We start from the raw sequence: 11994 nt of genomic DNA on the forward strand, positions 1-11994 counted from the left end.
AAGACATTTGTGGATCACCCAAAGGTTGATTGTTTGTTCGTATGATCAATAAATATTAAAGAGATAATTTTGATGTATTGTTAGTTTTATTTATTTATCCAAAGATGATAAATATTATTAATTGATGCATTAAATATTATCGTTTTGTGTTAAATATATTTTAAGCATCATTATGTTTAAAGTTGTATTTTGATGTTTCGCCCGAAGGAGAACATCAATATACAATTAAGTAAATTATTTCTGAATTTGATAATGTGTTTAATCTGAAAACTCAAAGCATTAACAAATGAGCATATTCTATTTTCAGCACTTGCTCTTCATTCGTACTCTGCCTCTGTTACGACTTTTAATGGACTTAACTTTTCAGATTGGTGCGAACAGATCAAATTTCATCTTGGAGTTTTAGATCTTGATGCTGCACTTTACTCTGAAAAGCCAACTGCTATTACTGAAGCTAGCAGTGATGAAGAAAAGTCCTATTATAAGCACTGAGATCGGTCTAACAGATTAGGCCTAATGTTCATGCAAATGAATATTGCGGGCAACATTAAGACTACTCTTTCCAAAACTGAAAGTGCAAAAGAACTTCTGAAACTTGTGTAAGAGTCTTCCCAAACTGCTGATAAGTCTCTTGCTGGGACACTAATGGGTACTTTGACCACCATGAAGTTTGATGGTTCACGTACTATGCATGAGCATGTCATTGAAATGACAAACATAGCAGCAAGACTAAGTCATTGGGAATGAAAGTGGAACAAAATTTCCTTGTGCAGTTCATCATTAACTCATTACCGTCTGAGTATGGTCCTTTCCAAATGAACTACAACACCATGAAAGACAAATAGAACGTGCATGAATTGCATGGTATGTTGGTTCAAGAGGAAACAAGGCTAAAGAATCAAGGAACCTACTCCATTAATTAAGTAAATCATCAAGGAGCTGAAAAGAAAGGAAAGAAGCATGGTAAGGGACAACAGAAACAACTTAATGTTAATCAGTCCTCATCTCAAGTACATAAGAAAGAGAACAAGAACGGAAAGTGTCATTTCTGTGGAAATCTGGACACTTTCAGAGAGATTGCCTGAAACGTAAGGCATGGTTTGAGAAGAAAGGTAAGCCTTGTGCTTTTACATGTCTCGAACCAAATTTAACTAAATTTCCTTATAATACTTGGTGGATTGACTCTGGTTTTACTGTTCATGTTTCTAATACTATGCAGGGATTCCTTACAATGCAAACCATAAACAAGAATGAAAGATTTGTTTACATTGGGAATAGAGTAAAGACTCCAGTTGAAGCTGTCGGGACTTATCGTCTGATTCTCGATACTGGGCGTCACTTAGATTTAGTTGAAACTTATTATGTTCCTTCTCTTCCGAGAAATTTAGTTTCATTGTCTAAGTTGGATAAGACTGAATATTCCTTTAATTTTGGTAATGAATGTTTTAGTTTGTTTAAGCATAATTATCTCATTGGTACTGGTACTCTTTGTGATAATTTATACAAACTGAATCTTGATAATATTTTTGCCGAACCACTCTTAACTCTGCATCATAATGTTGGTACCAAACGAAGTTTGGTGAATGAACAATCTGCTTACTTGTGGCATAAACGTTTAAGGTCACATATCTAAAGAAAGACAAGAAAGATTAGTTAAGAATGAAATTCTTCCAGATTTAGATTTTACTGACCTTAATATTTGTGTAGATTGTATTAAAGAAAAACAAACAAAACACACAAAGAAAGGAGCCACAAGAAGCACACAGCTTCCTGAAATTATACACACTATATATGTGGTCCTTTTGATATCACATCTTTCAATAAAGAAAAATATTTTATCACCTTTATTAATGACTTTTCATGTTATGAATATATCTATTTGTTGCATGAAAAATCTCAAGCGATTAATGCCTTAGAGGTATTTATTACTGAGGTTGAAAGACAATTAGATAGAAAAGTGAAAATAATCAGGTCTGATAGAGGTGGTGAATATTATGGAAGATATGATGAAAGTAGACAACATCCAGGTCCATTTGCTAAATTCCTTAAAAAGTGTGGCATATGTGCTCAATACACAATGCTTGGCACGTCACAACAAAATGGTATGGCTGAAAGGCGTAATTGTACATTAATGGATATGGTTAGGAGTATGTTAAGTAATTCATCTTTACCTCCTTCGTTATGGATGTATGCTAAGGATTGTCGTTTACTTGCTAAATAGGGTTCCTAGTAAAGCAGTCCTAAAGACACCTTTTGAACTGTGGACTGGTAGAAAACCTAGTTTGAGGCACCTGCATGTTTGGGGTTGCCCGACAGAAGTTAGAGTTTATAATCCACAAGAAAAGAAATTGGATTCAAGAACAATCAGTGGTTTCTTCGTTGGTTATCCAGAAAAATCAAAGGGGTATAGATTTTACTGTCCTAACCATAGTACAAGAATAGTTGAAACTGGAAATGCTAGATTCATTAAGAATGACGAAGTTAGTGGGAGTGAAGAACCACGTAATGTGGAAATTAAACAAGTTAGGGTGCAAATTCCTCTACCCTGTACTTCTTTTAAATTTATTGTTCCTAAAGATGTTGTACAACAAAGTAATCAACAAGAACAACAAATTAATATTCCTGCTAATGAAGCCATAATTGATGAACCTGTAGTAGATGAACCACAAGAAGTAGCATCAACAAGATTTCAAAGACAAAGAAGATCTGTTATTTCTGATGATTATTTGGTATATCTACATGAGTCAGAAACTAACTTGGGAATTGATGATGATCCAGTTTCATTTTCACAAGCCATTGAAAGCAACAATTTTGATAAATGGATAAATGCTATGAAATGTGAGTTAAAATCTATGAAACAAAATGAAGTTTGGGACCTTGTTGAATTACCCGAAGGTTGCAAAAGAGTTGGGTGTAAATGGGTCTTTAAGACCAAACACGACTCAACTGGCAACATCGAACGTCACAAGGCCAGACTTGTTGCCAAAGGTTTTACTCAAAAAGATGGCATTGACTATAAAGAGACGTTTTCACATGTCTCTAGAAAAGATTCACTCAGAATTATAATGGCCTTGGTAGCTCATTATGACTTAGAGCTACATCAAATGGATGTGAAAACGGCTTTTCTAAATAAAAATTTGGAGGAAGAAGTTTATATGAATCAACCTGAGGGGTTTTCTATTAAAGGAAAGGAACATATGATGTGTAAACTTAAGAAGTCAATATATGGACTTAAACAAGCTTCCCGACAATGGTATCTTAAGTTTAATGAAACGATTGTCACCTTGGGATTTAAAGAAAACACTGTTGATCAGTGTATATATCTGAAGGTCAGTAGGAGCAAGTTTATTATGTTAGTCTCGTATGTCGATGACATCTTGCTGGCTACTAATGATCTTGGCTTGTTGCATGATACCAAGAAATATCTCTCTAATAACTTTGAAATAAAATATATGGGTGAGGCATCCTATGTGATTGAAATAGAAATATTTCGAGATAGATCACAAGGACTGTTGGGATTGTCTCAGAAAATTTATATTAATAAAGTATTAGAGAGATTTAAAATGGAAAAATACTCATCAAGTCCCGTTCTAATTCAGAAAGGAGATAAGTTTAGTCTCAATTAATGTCTAAAGAATGACTTGGAACGAAAACAAATGAAAGATATTCCTTATGCATCAATAGTTGGGAGTCTTTTGTATCCCCAAACATGTACAAGGCCAGACATCAGTTTTGTTGTTGGGATGTTGGGCCGATATCAAAGTAATCCTGGAATGGATCACTGGAAGGTTGCAAAGAAAGTATTATGATACTTACAAGGAATGAAAGATCATATGCTTACTTATAGAAGATCTGATCATCTAGATGTGGTTGGATATTCAGATTCAGATTATGCTGGTTGTGTGGATACAAGAAAATCCACATTTGGATATTTGTTTCTATTAGGTGGAGGAGCAATATCATAGAAGAGTGCGAAGCAGTCTGTTATAGCTGTATCCACTATGGAAGCCGAGTTTGTGGCATGCTTTGAGGCCACAGTCCAGGCTAATTGGCTGCAGAATTTCATTTCAGGACTTGGACTAGTCGATAATATAGCCAGGCCGCTGAAAATTTATTGTGATAATACCGCCGCAGTTTTCTTCTCTAAAAAATGATAAGTATTCAAAAGTTGCTAAGCATATGGAATTGAAATACTTTTCGGTTAAAGAAGAAGTCCAGAAACATAAAGTGTCAATTGAACATATTAGCACTAAGCTTATGATTGTTGATCCTTTGAAAAAAGGATTACCGCCCAAAATATTTATTGAACATGTTGAAATGATGGGTCTTATTGATAGCAATGAATGATTTTATGTAAAGTCTTTATGTAATTGACACTTTGATCTCAAATTATATATGTTTCTGTTGTTACCTATTTTCTCTTGTATGCATAATATTGTGAATAATAATGACAGGTTCTGACTTAGATAAAGGATTCTAAGTATTATCGTTGGACCCATTATGTATTTGAAAGGTTTTGTTGAGTAATAGACTAATATTGTAGTACATGGAAGGAACTATGACAAGTAAAGTGACGTATAACCGCCATGACTCATTTTAGTTGATTTATTTAACGATGACAAATGATGTTCGATTTAAGGTTAATAGTTCACATGATTGACGTACCTATTAAACCATTAAATTAACATTGTGTGTGCCAAGTGGGAGAATATAAATTTCTATGGCCCACATAATTAATTTATTTATTGGTTTAATAATAATTGAATAAGTTAAATCCTTAATATATATGGAAAGTTACCTAGTAGGATAATTACTGACTCCTAGTAGGATTGTATCCACAATTACTGACTCATAGTAGGATAATGATTGTATCCACCAATCACGTTGATGGAACGTGAAAACATAATTGACTATTCTCATTATAAAAGGGATCCTCTCTCTGTCAAAAGAAGAATAAGCTCCATCACAATTATTTTGAAAGTAAGGTAAAGAGAGAGAAACAATTCAGTGCTGCTGCTATACGCTTTTGCTTCCGCTAAAACCATGGAGAATTCAGATAAGTAATTCTTTATTGAATTACTATTATTATGCGTATGTGTAAATCATTAAGTTCAACGTTCCTGAATAATAAAAAGTATTATGGATAGGATTATTTATGTATAAGATTGTTTAAATTTATATAACCGTTTTATGCTAACAGCAGTGTCAACAATGGCAAATGAGGAAATATTTGATGGATTTCCTCTCTGCCAAAATATTGAAAAAACTTGCCATACTTTGAAAAAAGTTGGTCAATGAAAGTTTCTTCAACTTCATTATTTGGGGTTGGACCCCACAAATCCCCCCTCCAGTTCCATGCATCTGAAGGAGGTATCTCCGTCTTCTTAGAGAGAGCTTTTACCGACAAGTTCTTTGCACAACTTGAACTTGTCTTTTGGCACCACCTTTGTCATCATATTTGCGGGATTTTCGCTCGTATGAATCTTCTTAACATAGAATGATTCACTCTCCACTTGTTCACGAATCTAATGGTACCTCACATCAATGTGTTATATTCTTGCATGGTACATAGAGTTCTTGCTCAAGTCTATTGCACTTTGACTGTCACAGTAGACAACATACTCCATTTCTTGTAATCCAAGTTCTTGAAGGAACCGTTTCAGCCATACCATCTCCTTGCCAGCTTCAGTAGCAGCAATATACTCTGTTTCAATTGTAGAGAGTGCGACACACTTTTGCAACCTTGATTGCCATGATATAGTTCCCCCTGAAAATATTAACAAATATCCTATAGTGGATTTTCTATTGTCAAGGTCACCTGCCATATCATCATCTGTATAGCCCTTCAAGATTGGATTAGATTCACCAAAACAAAAGCAATCTCTTGTGGTACCTCTCAAATACCTAAGTGTCCACTTAACTGCTTCCCAGTGTTCTTTTCCAGGATTTTCAAGGAACCTGCTAATAACACCAACTGCATGAGCAATATCTGATCTGGTACATATCATTGCATACACCAAACTCCCGACTGCTGAAGAATAAGGAACGTTATCTATATTTCCCTTCTTTTCCTTAGTTGTAGGACATAAGAGGTGTGCTAACAGCTTTAGCACTATTCATGTTGAAGCGTTCGAGTACACGTTCAATGTACTTCTCCTGAGATAGCCATAACTTTTTGTTTGTTTGTTCTTGAACAAGCTTCATTCCCAGAATTTGTTGTGTTGGGCCCAAGTTCTTCATGTCAAATGACTTGGACAAATCTCTCTTCAACTTGGCAATTAACTCCTAGTCTTTTCCTACAATCAACATGTCATCCATATACAACAACAGAATAATAAAGTTGTTGTTCGAAAATCTTTTGAAGTATACACATAGATCAGAATAAGTCTTTTTGTAGGTTTGACTTTGCATGAATGAGTCAAACTTCTTATACCGCTGCCTTGGTGCCTGCTTCAATCCATAAAGACTATTATTCAGTTTACCGACCATGTCTTTCTTTCCACCTACTTCAAATCCTTCTGACTGGTTCATATAGATCTCTTCTTCCAAATCTCCATGAAGGAATGCAGTTTTCATGTTCAACTGCTCCACTTCAAGATCTAGGCAAGCTATTAAGCTCAAAATAGTTTGAATAGAAGTCATTTTGACAACGGGGTAAGAAGATTTCATCAAAATCAATACCTTTCTTCTGTTCGAAGCATTTTACCACCAATCGAGCTTTATATCTGACCAGCTTGCTATTTCCATCTTTCTTGAGTTTAAAGACCCACTTACACTTAAGGGGTCTTTTACCTTTTGGAAGTTCAACCAGCTTGTACGTGCCATTTTTCTGTAGAGATTCCATCTCTTTTTGCATGACTTTTATCCACTTGTTCTTTTCTGGATAGACCAACACCTCATTTAGACTTTCTGGCTCCCCCTCATCATTGTCAATGACATATTCTGAGGAAAGGTACTTGGATGACTCTACCCTTTTCCTTTCTGATCTCCTCAAAGGTTGAATTTGTTGTTCTTCTTGAGTAGGGTACTCCACCTACTCAGCATAATCATCAGGTTGCTCCTCCTGCTCGGCAACCTCATCGGTTTTACTTTCTGCACTTCTAGGATAGTCAGAAGTAGAAGGAATGGTAATAACATTATAGACTACACCATTCTATTTCTTGAACTTTTCTAATACATCATCAATAATTCCGACTTTACTTTTTCGAAAAACTACATCTCTGCTTCTGATGACCTTCTTCTTTACAGGATCCCATAATCTGTACCCAAATTCTTCATCTTCATATCCGATAAATATACAGGGAACTGATTTATCATCTAGTTTTGTTCTCTGCTCCTTTGGTACATGTGCAAAAGCTCTGCAATTGAACACCTTCAGATGAGAGCAGGACACCTCTTTGTTGGTCCAAACTCTCTCTGGGATGTCAAACTCTAATAGAAATGATGGGCTACGATTGATCAGGTAACAAATCGTCTGAACTGCTTCACCCCAGAATGAATTAGGCAGTTTAGCCATTCTGAGCATACTTCTCACTTTCTCAACAATGGTGCGATTCATTTGCTCAGCTACACCATTGTGTTGTGGAGTTCGATGAACTGTCTTCTCATGTCTGATTCTATGAGTTAAACAATACTCTTCAAATTCCATTGAAGTGTACTCACCTCAATTGTCAATGCAAAGACGCGTTAGCTTTCGACCCGACTCCCTTTCTACCAGAGCATGAAATTTCAGAAATACTGGAAATACCTGATCTTTGGTTTTCAAGATATAAACCCATAATTTTCGTGAAGCATCATCAATAAAAGTAACAAAATATTTGTTACCGCCCATCGATTCTTCCTTCACCAAACCACAAACATCAAAATATACAAGGTCAAGTATATTCAATTTTCTTTCATACGATGTCTGAAACGAGACTCTATGCTGCTTACCGAATAAGCAGTAGTCACATGATTTTGCCATCGTACCTTTGGCAAAAAATATGAGTGATTTCTTAGCGAGAATCTCTAATCCTTTCTTGCTTATATGACCCATTCTTTTGTGCCACAAATATATAGAAATCTCTTCTCGAACTGCATTCAATTCACCTCGGCAAATTTTTGCATTTGTCCTATACAACGTACCATGAGCAACTCCTTTTGCAATCACCAATGCTCCCTTGGTGAGTCTCTATTTTTTAGTTGCAAAATATTTCTAGTATCCATCTCAATCCAAAGCAATTCCAGAGATCAAGTTCAACTGCAAATCGGGTACATGACGCACATCTTTTAGAACCAACGTGCATCCGACATTAGTCTTGATACTAATGTCTCCGATTTCCACGATCTTTGAATGACTTGAGTTACCCATTCTCACAGTGCCAAAATCACCTGCTACATACTTGCAGTAAAGATCCCTTATCGGTGTAGCATGGTAAGATGTTGTTATGTCAACCACCCATTCCGACTCTGTTCCTGCCAAGTGCGTACACTCCTCTTTCTCATTAATGAAGAGAACAACATCATCATTGTTTTGTACCGTGGTAGCAGTGTTGTCATCATTTTTCTGGCCACTACTTTCACCTTTGCCCTTTTTTAGATTTGGACAATCTCTTTTGAAGTGACCTGGTTGATTGCAATTGTAGCAATTTCTGGCTCTTGATTTGGATCGGACCTTGGAATTTCCACGACCTTCGGTTCTATCATAGCTATTTGAACTCCTTTGGTGGCCTCTGCCTTTACTTTCTGTGATGAGAGCCTGCCCATGATTTTCAGGCTTCTTTCTCATCTTCTCATTGAGTAGAAGAGCTGATGTGGCATCTTTCAGCTCAATAGAGTCCTTACCATGTAAAATGATTATTGCTAAAGTATCATAAGAAGATGGCAATGAGTTCAAGAGTATGATGGATTTATCTTCCTCCTCGATCTTTACACCGAGGTTAGCTAACTGCGTGATCAGTCCATTAAGCACATTCAAATGTGACAAGAAATTTGTACCTTCGCCCATATGTAGGGCGTACAACTATTTCTTTTGGTATAATTTATTTGTCAGCGTTTTGGACATGTAGAGAGTTTCTAACTTTGTTCAAATATCACATGCACTATCTTCGTCAATGATGTTATTGACCACATCATCTGTTAAGTGCAACCTGATTGCACTAGCAGCCTTTTCATCAATTTCTTCCCAATCCTCCAATTTCATGGATTCAAGCTTTTTGGATTTGCCACTTAGTGCCTTGTGTAATCCTTGTTGGATGAGCAGATCTCTTATCCTCCTCTGCCATGTTGAGAAACCGCTATCACCGTTGAATTTTGCTACCTCGTACTTTACTTCGTACATTTTATTTTTACCGATTATAGTACCACCAACTGCAAATATTTTTTTCGTGAATGAGTAGAACCTGTGCTCCAATACCAGTTGTTAGGAATAACCCCTCCACGATAATAATATTACGATAATAAAAGGCAATAATTATGACAATGGTAATATGGTTAGTCAACAAGAACAATAAGAGCGATAATGACACCAGGACTTTTACGTGAAAACCCAATGAGGGAAAAACCACGGGCCAAGAGGAGCAACTGATATCTCTGTAGTAAGGAATTTTACACCGTAGTCACAAGTACAGTACTCAAAGTAACTACTACACACTCCAAAGAAATCTCTCTTTTGATTTTTCCACCTCACTACAATATCTCTCACACTCTCTATTTTTCCTCACAGACTAAACTCTTTGTGATGCCTCACTCTATTTTTCTTTCACTCTTTTTGTTGGTGTGATTTACAATTGAGCTGAAGAGTTCCTTATATATGCAAAATTTTGTGCCTACTGATGTAAGTAATGACATAATAAGAGTTGCAATGTCAACAATGGTAACTGAGATAATATTTGATGGATTTACTCTCTGCCAAAATATTGGAAAAACTTGTCATACTATGAAAAAAGTTGGCCGATGAAAGTTTCTTCAACCTTCATTATTTGGGGCTGGACCCCACAAATCTAAAGGCCTCCAAAAAAATCTAATTGTTAATTTTATAATTTTTTTCTGACAATACTAAATGTAGTTAAAAAACTATTATCATCCAATAGAAGTGTTTAGAAACTTTGAATTAACCTAGTCAAATCTTTATAATAATAAATAATATGTTTACAACAATATCCAAGGTAATGTATTGAAAACGCATGGTTAACATATTATTAACTTGAATCAATTTTTACTATTATAAATAATAATATTACTATGTGAAATATAATACTACATTAAAAATAACAATTATGAAAAAATAATATTAATATTTTGTTTATGATGTATAAGTATGTTTTTAAGGTATTGGATTAAAGTTTGGCTTTAGACCACTAATTTTATTGATACGCCTTGAATGACGTTGTACCTAGCTGTGTAAACTGTTTTTTCCAATGTAAACTGCTGTTTGCAGGGGAGTAATTTATCATGACAGCCAGGATGTAGATAATCAATAGGCTGTTTACATGGTAATCAGTTGTGATGATGACTACAACTATCATGTCATGAGCCCAAAGTTGAATATGTCGATAACTGGGATGAAATGAGATTGTGGATAGTGTCTTCGATCACCAGCCTTTCTATTAAACATAGAATCTAGAGTAATTTAGCATGACAACCATGATGTAGCTTGATTATATCTTCATTTTTGGAAAGAAATAGTTGTACTCTCTTTTTTTCCAAAGTAATTGAATGAATGAAGAAACCATTGGACAATTCCCATTCAGAACTAAATTCCTTGGTTAATCTTTTTTTTTTTTTGGTTTTTCATCGGTGTTTGGTACCTACATTGGAGCCCGACTAATCCGGATTCGCGTCGGGTAGGTCCCCATTCAGGGGGTAGCTATCCTAACAGAGTTTTCTCTATGACCAGGGTCGAACCCTCGACCTCTGGTTAAGGGTGGAGCAGCCCCATTCGGTGCACCACAATCCATGTTGGTTCCTTGATTAATCTTACTAGTACCATTCTTAATCTTTTTTCACTCAGTGTGGTGACTAATGTTGAATTGCTTCATTAAGCTTTATCTTATAAGACTTTTTTTTTTGGTAAATTTATCTTATAAGACCGAGTTTATCAAGAGATCCAAATAATTATAGATTATTAAGAAATCCCCTAATAATATCACCAAAAATATATTAGGGTTTTGCCCTGATATTTTTATCAAAATTAAATTTTATTTGTTTTAGAAAGAAAATAAAAGTAACCATTACTTTTAATTTTGCTAAAAGAAAAAGGCAAAATGACCTTCTGGACCCCTGTACTATGTCGGTTTTGTAAGTTGGACACTTCTACTTACATGTTTGTCATCTGGACCCTCGAACCCACTAAAAAACAACATTTTAAACCCTTTTTTGGTGAGTGTAACACACTCTCCTCCACATCAGCTGCCATGTCAGCTGCCACGTTATTTAAATATATATATATATATATATATATATTACATTAAATTCCAAGTCATTTTTAAAATGCTACATAACAAATTAAATATTAAAATTAATTTAATTAAATAAGAAAAATTTATAAATTGTAAAAAAATTTGAATAATCATGCTTTTATTTTTGCTCACAAATTAAACATCAAATCCATTCCAAATAATTAAAATTCTTCTCCAACTAATTTAAAATTTTAACTATAAATTCATACATACAAACATAATAAATTTTTTATTTTTAAATTTGAATATTTTTAACAAATTCACAAAGTTTAATTTTTTAAGCGAAATTCACTATTTTTTTCAATATTCACTATCACTCACTTTCAATTTTAAATTTAAATTTTAATTAAAAAATGAAAGGAATTGAATTGAGAGGGAAAATTAAAATTAAAAAAAAAAGTGAACGTGTGTGTGAGAGAGAGGGGGATGGAAGTGTGTTTGGGTGGGGTGTGGGGGCTGAAAGGGGATGGGGTGGGGTGGGGATGGGGCTGGAAGGGGCATGGGGGTTGTGGGTGGGGTGGGGCTGGGTGGGATGGGGATGGGCTGGGTAGGGTGG

Source organism: Capsicum annuum, chromosome 9 (genome assembly GCF_002878395.1).
Source record: "Capsicum annuum cultivar UCD-10X-F1 chromosome 9, UCD10Xv1.1, whole genome shotgun sequence".
Taxonomy (NCBI): Eukaryota; Viridiplantae; Streptophyta; class Magnoliopsida; order Solanales; family Solanaceae; genus Capsicum; species Capsicum annuum.